General features: G+C 44.6%; 1 protein-coding gene across 1 annotated transcript in view; it reads right to left on the bottom strand.

Annotated features, from left to right (window-relative positions):
- Positions 1–12,775: 12,775 nt before the first annotated feature.
- LOC143740323 (uncharacterized) overlaps positions 12,776–13,549 on the bottom strand; it is a 2,690-nt gene continuing 1,916 nt past the window's right edge. Inside the window, exon 3 of the mRNA XM_077232462.1 lies at positions 12,776–13,549. This exon is cut by the window's right edge and continues 404 nt beyond it. The gene's annotated coding sequence lies outside the window, so the exon portion shown is untranslated.

Genomic DNA, 13,549 nt, shown 5'->3' on the forward strand with positions numbered 1-13,549 from the left:
TGGTGCATGACCAGTGATACATTTGTGTGTGAATAGCAGAATTTTGAAATCAATCCGTGATGAAACAGGGAGCCAGTGGAGTGAATGTAGGATGGGAGTTATGTGATCATATTTTCGGACTCTCATGAGGACTCTGGCAGCGCTATTTTGGATGTATTGTAGCTTCTGCATGTTTCTGGCAGAAATCCCAATGAAGAGTCCGTTACAATAATCCAACCTGGTGGAAATAAAAGCATGAACAAGTTTCTCTGAGTCCGAAAGAGTTAAAAGAGGACGTAGTTTGGAGATATTTCGAAGATGGTTGAAGGAGGTTTTGCAGATATATTTAATGTGTTCATTGAAGGTCAGCTGCGGGTCAAACCTAACCCCTAGGTTTGTAACTGAGGAAGAGAAAGTGATGACTTGGTCGTCCAGGATGAATTGAGATACGGGAGAGGAGTGGATCTGTTGTGGGGTTCCAACAAGTAGTGCCTCAGTTTTACCGGAATTTAGCTGGAGGAAGTTGCTAACCAACCATTCCTTTATCTCCAGTAGACATGTGTTGAGTCGCGACAAGATTGCGGAGGAGCTTGGAGCAGTTTTAATATAAAGTTGCAAATCATCCGCATAACAGTGGAAAGATAGTCCATGTCTGCTGATGACAGAACCGAGGGGAAGCAGGTATAGAATAAATAGAAAAGGGCCGAGAACCGACCCCTGCGGAACACCACACGTAACAGGGAGCAGCCTGGACTCATATTCTCCTAAAATGACTCGTTCAGTCCTGCCAGAGAGGTAGGACTGAAACCACTGCAGTGCTGTTCCCGATAGTCCAACTGTATTGTGAAGGCGGTCCCGAAGGATGGTATGGTCGACCGTGTCGAATGCCACTGTTAGGTCGAGTAGAATGAGCAATGATGGTGATCCTGAATCAGCTGCCATGAGAACATTTATGATGGACAGATGCACTTTTATGATGGATAGATGCACTTTTATGATGATAGATGCACTTTTATGATGGAGAGATGCACTATATGATGGACAGATGCACTTTTATGATGATAGATGCACTTTTATGATGGACAGATGCACTTTTATGATGGATAGATGCACCTTTATGATGGATAGATGTACTTTTATGATGGACAGTTTTATGATGGATAGATGCACTTTTATGATGGACAGTTTTATGATGGATAGATGCACTTTTATGATGGATAGATGCACTTTTATGATGGATTGATGTACGTTTATGATGGATAGATGCACTTTTATGATGGACAGATGCACTTTAAGATGGATAGACACTTTTATGAAGGATAGATGCACTTTTATGATGATAGATGCACTTTTATGATGGATAGATGCACTTTTATGATGGACAGATGCACTTTTATGATGGATAGATGCACTTTTATGATGGATAGATGTACTTTTATCATGAATAGATGCACTTTTATGATGGACAGATGTACTTTTATGATGATAGATGCACTTTTATGATGGATAGATGTACTTTTATGATGGATAGATGCACTTTTATGATGGACAGATGTACTTTTATGATGGACAGATGCACTTTTATGATGGACAGATGCACTTTTATGATGGACAGTTTTATGATGGATAGATGCACTTTTATGATGGATAGATGCACTTTTATGATGGACAGTTTTATGATGGATAGATGCACTTTTATGATGGATAGATGCACTTTTATGATGGATTGATGTACGTTTATGATGGATAGATGGACTTTTATGATGGACAGATGCACTTTTATGATGGACAGTTTTATGATGGATAGATGCACTTTTATGATGGACAGATGCACTTTTATGATGGACAGTTTTATGATGGACAGATGCACTTTTATGATGGATTGATGTACGTTTATGATGGACAGTTTTATGATGGATAGATGTACTTTTATGATGGACAGATGCACTTTTATGATGGATTGATGTACGTTTATGATGGACAGTTTTATGATGGATAGATGTACTTTTATGATGGATAGATGCACTTTTATGATGGATTGATGTACGTTTATGATGATAGATGCACTTTTATGATGGACAGATGCACTTTTATGATGGACAGATGCACTTTTATGATGGATAGATGCACTTTTATGATGGATAGATCTACGTTTATGATGATATATGCACTATATAATGGATAGATGTACGTTTATGATGGATAGATGCACTTTTATGATGGACAGATGCACTTTTATGATGGATAGATGCACTTTTATGATGGATAGATGCACTTTTATGATGGATAGATGTACTTTTATGATGGATAGATGTACATTTATGATGATAGATGCACTATATGATGGATAGATGCACTTTTATGATGATAGATCCACTATATGATGGACAGATGCACTTTTATGATGATAGATCCACTATATGATGGACAGATGGACTTTTATGATGGATAAATGCACTTTTATGATCATAGATGTACTTTTATAATGGACAGATGCACTTTTATGATGGATAGATGTACTTTTATGATGGATAGATGCACTTTTATGATGGATAGATGCACTTTTATGATGGATAGATGCACTTTTATGATGGACAGATGCACTTTTATGATGATAGATGCACTTTTATGATGATAGATGCACTTTTATGATGGATAGATGCACTTTTATAATGGATAGATGCACTTTTATGATGGATAGATGCACTTTTATGATGGATAGATGTACTTTTATGATTGACAGATCCACTTTTATGATGGACAGATGCACTTTTATGACGGATAGATGCACTTTTATGATTGACAGATGCACTTTTATGATGGACAGATGCTCTTTTATGATGGACAGATGTACTTTTATGATGGACAGATGCACTTTTATGATGGATAGATGTATTTTTATCATGGACAGATTGTCACGGAACGGGTAAGGAAAAAAGTGTGAGGACTCAAGTGCAGGAGAAATTATATTTATTTACAAAAGAAAACATAAACACAAAACAAAACCCACGAGATGGAAAAAATAACTAATAAATATAAGACAAAAACAGAACATGAAACTTACTGGAGGATCACAGGGAACAGGAAACATTAGACAACGATCCGACAAAGACTGCAAACAAGAGGAGACTTAAGAAGGGAACAAATAAAGAGGGGACAGGTGGAAGAACTCAAACAATAATCAGGTAACGAGGGGGAGGGATCAGACAAGGACAAGAGCACATGGCCCAAAATAACAAAACACCCATGTGCAACACAAGACAAGACAGGAGAGACATGTGACATTACCCCCTCCCTACGGAGCGGCTACCAGACGCTCCATAAGACCAGGGCGGGACAGGAAGGAAACACCAGGGTGGGATGGGAGGGAAACACCAGGGTGGGACGGGAGGCACAGACCAGGGCGGGACGGGAGGGACAGACCAGGGTGGGACGAGAGGAACAGAACGCTTAGTCCTGGGAGGCCAGGGCAAAGCAGACAGTCCATCGGGCGGCCAGGGCGAAGCAGAGAGTCCATCGGGCGGCCAGGGCGGTGAAGACCCCTCGGGCGGCCAGGGCGGTGATGACCCCTCGGGCGGCCAGGGCGGTGATGACCCCTCGGGCGGCCAGGGCGGTGAAGGCCCCTCGGGCGGCCAGGGCGGTGAAGACCCCTCGGGCGGCCAGGGCGGTGAAGACCCCTCGGGCGGCCAGGGCGGTGAAGACCCCTCGGGCGGCCATGGCGGAGGCTCTGGAACAGACACTGGCACCGGCTCAGGAATAGCAGACACCGGCTCAGGAGCAGCAGACACCGGCTCTGGAACAGCAGACACCGGCTCAGGAACAGCAGACACCGGCTCAGGAACAGCAGACACTTGCTCAGGAACAGCAGACACCGGCTCAGGAACAGCTGACACCGGTTCAGGAACAGCAGACACCGGTTCAGGAACAGCAGACACCGGCTCAGGAACAGCAGACACCGGCTCAGGCACAGCAGACACCGTCTCAGGTACAGCAGACACCGGCTCAGGCACAGCAGACACCGGCTCAGGCACAGCAGACACCGGCTCAGGCACAGCAGACACCGGCTCAGGCACAGCAGACACCGGCTCAGGAACAGACACAAGAACTGTAACAGTCACAACAACAGACACAAACACAGACACAAACACAGAAAAAAACACAGACACAAACACTGGCTCTGGCGCTGGAACAGGCACTGGCTCTGGAACAGACATTGGCTCCAGCTCTGGAACAGGCATTGGCTCTGCCTCCGGCTCTGGAACAGGCATTGGCTCTGCCTCCGGCTCTGGAACAGGCATTGGCTCTGCCTCCGGCTCTGGAACAGGAGACACGGGTATGTCCAGGATCCGAGCCAGACGCTCCAGATTGTCCAGGTCCATGAAGGCAGATGGGCACTGGCTCTGCCTCCGGCTCTGGAACGGGCACTGGCTCTGCCTCCGGCTCTGGAACGGGCATTGGCTCTGCCTCCGGCTCTGGAACGGGCATTGGCTCTGCCTCCGGATCTGGAACGGGCATTGGCTCTGCCTCCGGCTCTGGAACGAGCATTGGCTCTGCCTCCGGCTCTGGAACGGGCATTGGCTCTGCCTCCGGCTCTGGAACGGGCATTGGCTCTGCCTCCGGCTCTGGAACGGGCATTGGCTCTGCCTCCGGCTCTGGAACGGGCATTGGCTCTGCCTCCGGCTCTGGAACGGGCATTGGCTCTGCCTCCGGCTCTGGAACGGGCATTGGCTCTGCCTCCGGCTCTGGAACGGGCATTGGCTCTGCCTCCGGCTCTGGAACGGGCATTGGCTCTGCCTCCGGCTCTGGAACGGGCATTGGCTCTGCCTCCGGCTCTGGAACGGGCATTGGCTCTGCCTCCGGCTCTGGAACGGGCATTGGCTCTGCCTCCGGCTCTGGAACGGGCATTGGCTCTGCCTCCGGCTCTGGAACGGGCATTGGCTCTGCCTCCGGCTCTGGAACGGGCATTGGCTCTGCCTCCGGCTCTGGAACGGGCATTGGCTCTGCCTCCGGCTCTGGAACGGGCATTGGCTCTGCCTCCGGCTCTGGAACGGGCATTGGCTCTGCCTCCGGCTCTGGAACGGGCATTGGCTCTGGAACAGGCATTGGCTCTGGAACGGGCATTGGCTCTGGAACGGGCATTGGCTCTGGAACGGGCATTGGCTCTGCCTCCGGCTCTGGAACGGGCATTGGCTCTGCCTCCGGCTCTGGAACGGGCATTGGCTCTGCCTCCGGCTCTGGAACGGGCATTGGCTCTGCCTCCGGCTCTGGAACGGGCATTGGCTCTGCCTCCGGCTCTGGAACGGGCATTGGCTCTGCCTCCGGCTCTGGAACGGGCATTGGCTCTTCCTCCGGCTCTGGAACGGGCATTGGCTCTGCCTCCGGCTCTGGAACGGGCATTGGCTCTGCCTCCGGCTCTGGAACGGGCACTGGCTCTGCCTCCGGCTCTGGAACGGGCACTGGCTCTGCCTCCGGCTCTGGAACGGGCACTGGCTCTGCCTCCGGCTCTGGAACGGGCACTGGCTCTGCCTCCGGCTCTGGAACGGGCACTGGCTCTGCCTCCGGCTCTGGAACGGGCACTGGCTCTGCCTCCGGCTCTGGAACGGGCACTGGCTCTGCCTCCGGCTCTGGAACGGGCACTGGCTCTGCCTCCGGCTCTGGAACGGGCACTGGCTCTGCCTCCGGCTCTGGAACGGGCACTGGCTCTGCCTCCTGCTCTGGAACGGGCACTGGCTCTGCCTCCTGCTCTGGAAAGGGCACTGGCTCTGCCTCCGGCTCTGGAACAGCAGACACTGGCTCCGGCTCTGGGACAGGAGACACTGGCTCCGGCTCTGGGACATCGGACACGGGCATGTCCAGGATCCGAGCCAGACGCTCCAGATAGTCCATAAGTTCCTTGGCGGCCACACGAATGGGCATTTCCTGATCTGTCTCAGACTGGGCAGACGGGACGTGCACAGTTTCTGACTGGGCAGACGTGACGTGAACAGTCTCTCGCAGGGCAGACGTGACGTGAACAGTCTCTCGCTGGGCAGACGTGACGTTAACAGTCTCTTGCTGGGCAGACGTGACGTGAACAGTCTCTCGCTGGGCAGACGCGACGTGAACAGTCTCTGACTTGGCCCCTCTTCTCCGCTGAGTCCTCATTAGGTCGGATTGTTATGTCACGGAACGGGTAAGGAAAAAAGTATGAGGACTCAAGTGCAGGAGAAATTATATTTATTTACAAAAGAAAACATAAACACAAAACAAAACCCACGAGATGGAAAACATAACTAATAAATATAAGACAAAAACAGAACATGAAACTTACTAGAGGATCACAGGGAACAGGAAACATTAGACAACGATCCAACAAAGACTGCAAACAAGAGGAGACTTAAGAAGGGAACAAATAAAGAGGGGACAGGTGGAAGAACTCAAACAATAATCAGGTAACGAGGGGGAGGGATCAGACAAGGACAAGAGCACATGGCCCAAAATAACAAAACACCCATGTGCAACACAAGACAGGACAGGCATGTGACACAGATGCACTTTTATGATGGATAGATGCACTTTTATGACGGATAGATGCACTTTTGTGATTAACAGATGCACTTTTATGATGGATGGATGCACTTTTGTGATTAACAGATGCACTTTTATGATGGACAGATGCACTTTTATGATGGATAGATGTATTTTTATGATGATAGATGCACTTTTATGATGGACAGATGCACTTTTATGATGGACAGATGCACTTTTATGATGGATAGATGTATTTTTATGATGATAGATGCACTTTTATGATGGATAGATGAACTTTTATGATGGACAGATGCACTTTTATGATGTGATGGATAGATGTATTTTTATGATGGATAGATGTATTTTTATGATGGATAGATGCACTTTTATGATGGATAGATGCACTTTTATGATGGATAGATGCACTTTTATGATGGACAGATGCACTTTTATGATGAATAGATGCACTTTTATAATGGACAGATGCACTTTTATGATGATTAATGCACTTTTATGAGGGATAGATGCACTTTTATGATGGACAGATGCACTTTTATGATGGACAGATGCACTTTTATGATGGACAGATGCACTTTTATGATGAATAGATGCACTTTTATAATGGACAGATGCACTTTTATGAGGGATAGATGCACTTTTATGATGGACAGATGCACTTTTATGATGGATATATGCACTATATAATGGATAGATGTACGTTTATGATGGACAGATCCACTTTTATGATTGACAGATGCACTTTTATGATGGATAGATGCACTTTTATTATGGATAGATGCACTTTTATGGACTTCAAAACAGAAACCGGCCATTCACTGCCATTATAAAGCTTGGAAGAGCCAGGACATTTTTTTATATAACTCTGATTGTATTCATCTGAGAGAACAATGTCATATACACCTAGGATGGCTTGAAGGCGAGTAAATCATGGGCTAATTTACATTTTTGGCTGAACTATCACTTTAAAGCCCAACACACAGACACCGCTTCACTGCTGCTCGCCCTGCGATCGACTGTTTTTGTCAGCCTCGTTACCCGCTGTGAGTTTGTTTGTTTGCGTTTGTTTGTTTGCGCAAATACGGTTTGAACGTTGGTTGTTGGTCGTAGAGCGAGACACCGCTTCACTGCTGCTCGCCCTGCGATCGACTGCTTTTGTCAGCCTCGTTACCCGCTGTGAGTCTGTTTGTTTGCGTTTGTTTGTTTGCGCAAATACGGTTTGAACATTGATTGTTGGTCGTAGAGCGAGACACCGCTTCACTGCTGCTCGCCCTGCGATCGACTGCTTTTGTCAGCCTCGTTGCCTGCTGTGAGTTTGTTTGTTTTCCCGTCTATCCTGCGTCTATATTACACCCATACCACTAAAAAGACGGTTATACCCAAGACTTGAGTCATAAATTAGTATAAATATTAATAGCATCACTGGTTGCATCATTGCTAACTTACTGTCCATCTGTTAAAATGGCGAATATATCAGGTGTATGTTATCTACCTCTTGGTGCAGATGAGAACAAATCTGAATTGCTTGCGGTGCAGTCTGAATTAGAAGCTGTAGAAAAGCAGATCCTTGACCTTCTAGAGAGACAAGCTGAGCTGAGAGACCGGCGTTTAGCTCTTGAAACATCACGCGCTGATGCACACGGATCAGTGATTAACGTTAGTAACCCGCTGACGCTGACCTCGTCTACTCCGTGCGTTTCTCAGCATTGGTCCCGAGCGTCCAGGTCACGATCAGCCATGATTTCATTCACTCCGGCTCCAACACACCACCACGAAGCCTGGGTGGTTCCGCGGAAGCCGCGAGCCAGGACAAGAATCTTTTCGCCCCTCCCGGTTTTCGAGATCTCCACTCAGAACCGCTTCTCCCCTCTTCGCGAAACGGAACGCGATGCTGTGATCATCGGCGATTCCACCGTCCGACACGTCCACGCTACGTTAGGTAAAAGTAAGGTGCACAGTCACTGCTTTCCTGGTGCTCGTGTTCTCGATATCACTGCGCGGGTAACTGAGATCTTGAACGGTGACGAGCGCGTCGGAGCTGTTGTGCTGCATGCGGGAGCTAACGACACTAGGCTGCGACAGACGGAGGTTCTGAAGAAAGACTTCAGGAGCCTTATCGATACGGTACGCAGCACATCGCCTGAAACATCGATTATTGTGTCTGGACCGCTTCCTACGTACCGACGAGGGCATGAAAAGTTCAGTAGATTATTCGCGCTAAATGAATGGTTATTGTCATGGTGCAATGAGCAGAAATTGATTTTTGTAAATAATTGGAATCTGTTTTGGGAGCGACCAAGGCTCTTCCGCGCTGATGGCTTACACCCAAGTAGAATCGGGGCAGATCTTCTGTCGGATAACATCTCCAAGATGTTAAATACCATTTGACTAGTAACCAAAAATCCAAATCACAGTCTCTACTGCACCAATTTAATTGATATTAATACTAGTGTAGAACATTGCATAGAAACTGTGTCTATTCCTCGTTTACTAAGATCAAATAATAAATCTACTGCAGGATCTAGAAAAAATCTAATTGTTATTAAAACAAAAAATCTCGCTATTAGTGAACAAAAACAATTTCTAAAGCTAGGTCTTCTAAACATTAGATCGCTCACACCTAAGGCGGTTATTGTAAATGAAATGGTCACAGATAATAATTTCGATGTTCTGTGCCTTACTGAAACCTGGCTTAAACCAAATGATTATTTCGGTCTAAATGAGTCTACTCCGCCAGGATACTGTTATAAGCATGAGCCCCGTCTGATCGGTCGTGGCGGCGGTGTTGCAACAATCTACAGAGATATCCTTAATGTTACTCAGAAAACTCGTCATAGGTTTAATTCGTTTGAAGTGCTTGTGCTAAATGTTACGCTCTTAGATGTAAGAAAAAAATCCCTATTATCTCTAGCATTGGCTACCGTATATAGACCTCCAGGGCCTTACGCCAATTTCCTAAAAGAGTTTGCTGACTTTCTATCAGATCTTTTGGTCAACGTCGATAAAGCATTAATTGTTGGAGATTTTAACATACACGTAGATAATTTAAATGATGCGTTAGGGGCTGCGTTTACAGATTTATTAAACTCCTTCGGGGTCAAGCAAAACGTCACCGGACCAACTCATCGTCTTAATCATACACTCGATTTAATTATATCATATGGAACCGATCCAACCGATATAGATATCATTCCACAAAGTGATGATGTCACTGACCACTACTTGGTAACTTGCATATTACGCACTGCTGTAATATGTCATGCTGCGCCACGTTATCGACCAGGTAGAACAATTCGTCCATCCACCATAGATCATTTCTCAAATAGCTTATCTGATCTGTCTCAGCTGCTGCCTGAACCCAAACAAACAGATGAATTAGACGAACTAACTAGCACTATGAGCAACATTCTCTCTAGAACATTGGATATTGTTGCACCCATTAGATTAAAAAAGGTCAGAGAAAAAAGTATAGCACCATGGTACAATAATACTACGTATGTTTTAAAGAGAGAAACCCGTAATTTAGAGCGTAAATGGAAAAAAACTAATTTAGAGGTCTTTAGAATCGCGTGGAAAGACAGTATGTCACTTTATAAAAAGGCACTTAAAACGGCCAGGGCTGAGCACCTCAGCAAATTAATAGAAAACAACCGAAATAATCCAAGGTTTTTATTTAATACCGTGGCTAGACTAACAAATAAACAGACGTCGTCTGAACAAAATACCTCGTTACAGTTTAGTAGTAATGATTTCATGAACTTCTTCACCGAGAAAATTGAAAGCATCAGAATCAAAATCGTAAACGTTCGATCTTTGCTCGCGCCTTATAATTCGGCCGCAATTATCACCCCGCAAGAACAATTACAATGCTTTACAACCATAGAACAAAAAGAGTTAAATAAACTTATCACTTCATCTAAAACAACAACATGTTTATTAGATCCTATACCAACTGAACTACTGAAAGAAGTGTTACCTGTAGTGGAAGAGCCTCTTCTCAATATTATTAACTCATCTTTATCTTTAGGTCATGTTCCAAGAACGTTCAAGCTGGCAGTTATAAAACCTCTTATTAAGAAACCACAATTAGATCCAAATAACCTAGCAAATTACAGACCCATTTCGAATCTTCCATTTATGTCAAAAATATTAGAAAAAGTTGTGTCCGCTCAACTCGGCTCTTTCTTGCAAGAAAACGACATCTATGAAAAGTTTCAGTCTGGATTCAGGCCACATCATAGCACTGAAACTGCGCTTGTTAGAATCACAAATGATTTACTTTTAGCTTCGGACCAAGGCTGTATCTCAGTACTAGTTTTACTTGATCTTAGTGCTGCGTTCGATACTATAGATCACACAATACTCTTAGATCGACTACAAAATTACACTGGTGTTCAAGGACAAGCATTAAGCTGGTTCAGGTCATACTTATCTGACCGCTACCATTTCGTCTACTTAAATGGAGAAAAATCGATTATAACTTCGGCAAACTATGGAGTGCCGCAGGGATCTGTGTTAGGCCCTTTATTATTCTCAATATATGCTGTCACTTGGTAATATTCTAAGGAAACATGGAATTAGTTTCCATTGTTATGCTGATGACACTCAAATATATATTTCCTCACGGCCAGATGAATACGCTAAATTATCCAAATTGACAGATTGTGTTAAAGATATAAAAGATTGGATGACGCATAATTTTCTTTTATTAAATCCAGACAAGACAGAGGTAATACTTATCGGTTCTAAAAACCGTCCACAAAACCTTTCACAGCACGACTTTAACATAGTAGGATGCCCTGTTACTCTATCCGCTACAGTAAAAGACCTGGGTGTTACATTAGACTGCAACCTGTCTTTTGAAAAGCATATTTCATATGTTACAAAAACAGCCTTTTTCCACCTTAGAAACATTGCTAAGCTACGTAATATGCTATCAGTCTCTGATGCAGAAAAGTTAGTTCATGCATTCATGACCTCGAGACTAGATTACTGTAATGCTTTATTAGCTGGTTGTCCTGCATCTTCAATAAACAAGCTACAGTTAGTGCAAAATGCAGCCGCTAGAGTTCTTACTAGATTAAGAAAATATGATCATATAACACCGATTTTATCATCACTTCATTGGTTACCTATAAAGTTCCGTATTAATTACAAGGTATTGCTTTTGACTTATAAAGCTCTAAATGGTTTAGCTCCAGTCTATTTAACGGATCTTCTATCGCCTTACAATCCATCGCGCTCTTTAAGATCACTAGATTCGAGGTTTCTGGTCATTCCTAGGATATCCAGATCCACCAAAGGAGGCAGAGCATTTTCACATTTAGCTCCGAAGCTCTGGAATAGCCTTCCTGATATTGTTCGTTGCTCAGACTCGCTCTCCCAGTTTAAAACTAGACTGAAGACGCATCTATTTAGCCAGGCATTCATATAAATTTTTTATCTTACAGTTACTGTAAATTCGGCCTCTAGTTCATAAACGCCAGAGGAGAACTGGCCCCCGACTGAGCCTGGGTTCTCCCAAGGTTTTTTTTCTCCATTGGGTCACCTGATGGGGTGTTAGGACACCATTAGGTCACTGGATGGAGTTTTTCGGTTCCTTGCCACTGTTGCCTTTGGCTTGCTCAGTTGGGGATATTCAAATTAATTAACCAATCATACCATTGATCAGCTCTACCAAACTTGGATGTCTTTTTTCCAGTAATAAACAAACATTAAGTTGTTTTGATTGATACTGTGAAGCAGCTTTGATACAATCTGTATTGTGAAAAGCGCTATATAAATATATTTGACTTGACTTGACTTGCGTGACGAGACGCTTCTGTGCGATCTGACCTCATGTCCGCCTGTCAGCGTCTCAGAGATGAAGAGCTCGTCCTCACGCAACAGCAGCCCGAGGAGACACTCCTTACTCGCCCGGCCGGTTCCTGCTCGCCGATGAGGTGTGTGTGTGTGTCTGTGTCTGTGTGAGAAAGAGAGAGAGAGAGTAAACCCTAGAGGAAGTGAAGGTGAAGAGTTTGAGCCCGAGGCTAAGAGAGTTTAGACAGAGCTGCAATCACGGGATTGAGCCGCTTAGATTCAGTACACACACTCACATGCACACACACACACACACACGCGCACACACACACACACACACACACACACACGCACACGATAACCTTCTACAATCAGGGCTGAAGAGAATCAATTACAGTTTTTTACAATCACTTTGCTACTATTTTCAGAACCTTGATGTCATTTTTCAAAACTCTAGACACAAAACGGTTATCACTTGTAACACAGGTTGTCTAATGTTCAAAACATTGCATTGTGCATTCACATCTTTAAAGAAATCTTGCACTTGCACAATCATTGGTTCAAAAAACAAATTTACTGTGAAATACCATTGAAACACAACTATAGATCACCCACACACAAGCAACCGATAGTTTCACTCTGTCATTGTTCGTACAATCATTAACTATTGTAGAACAAAATAGGTGATACAGGTTTCATTATGGTACTACATGTACAGTAAATACCTCTGTTACTGTAAAGTACTGCAGTAGTAGAGAGAATACAGACAAAGTGGAATCATTGAACAAAGTTTGTAATATATTGATGCAAAACACTACAGTACAATCACAACATTGGTTTATTTTAATCAAAGCAAAAATACAGTAATTAGCTATGAAATAGAAAAGAAAAGACAGTACTGTAAACCATCAAATGCAATGAAATAGAAAAGAAAAGACAGTACTGTAAACCATCAAATGCAGTGTTCCTCAACTTGCTTGCACTGTAAGAAATAAAACCGCAGTGATTACTGTACTTCTACATTGTCATCAACTCTGTGTTGTGGATTTGGCCACAGGTTCTCATCTACATCACAATGGATGTTTTCATTAGCCAAACATCTTGGAAAAAACCTTCGGGCATGGCGAATCCAGGCCTGACACTGGTCTGCTGTGATGTCATTGCAGGCGTCATCCATGGCCTGGAGAAGAGTGACTTGTTCATGAGGGTGCCTATCATGAACCTTCCATCTCCATGCGGAGAA

Source organism: Siphateles boraxobius, unplaced genomic scaffold (assembly GCF_051911475.1).
Source record: "Siphateles boraxobius isolate OS27281-9 unplaced genomic scaffold, OSU_SipBor_1 170, whole genome shotgun sequence".
NCBI lineage: Eukaryota > Metazoa > Chordata > Actinopteri > Cypriniformes > Leuciscidae > Siphateles > Siphateles boraxobius.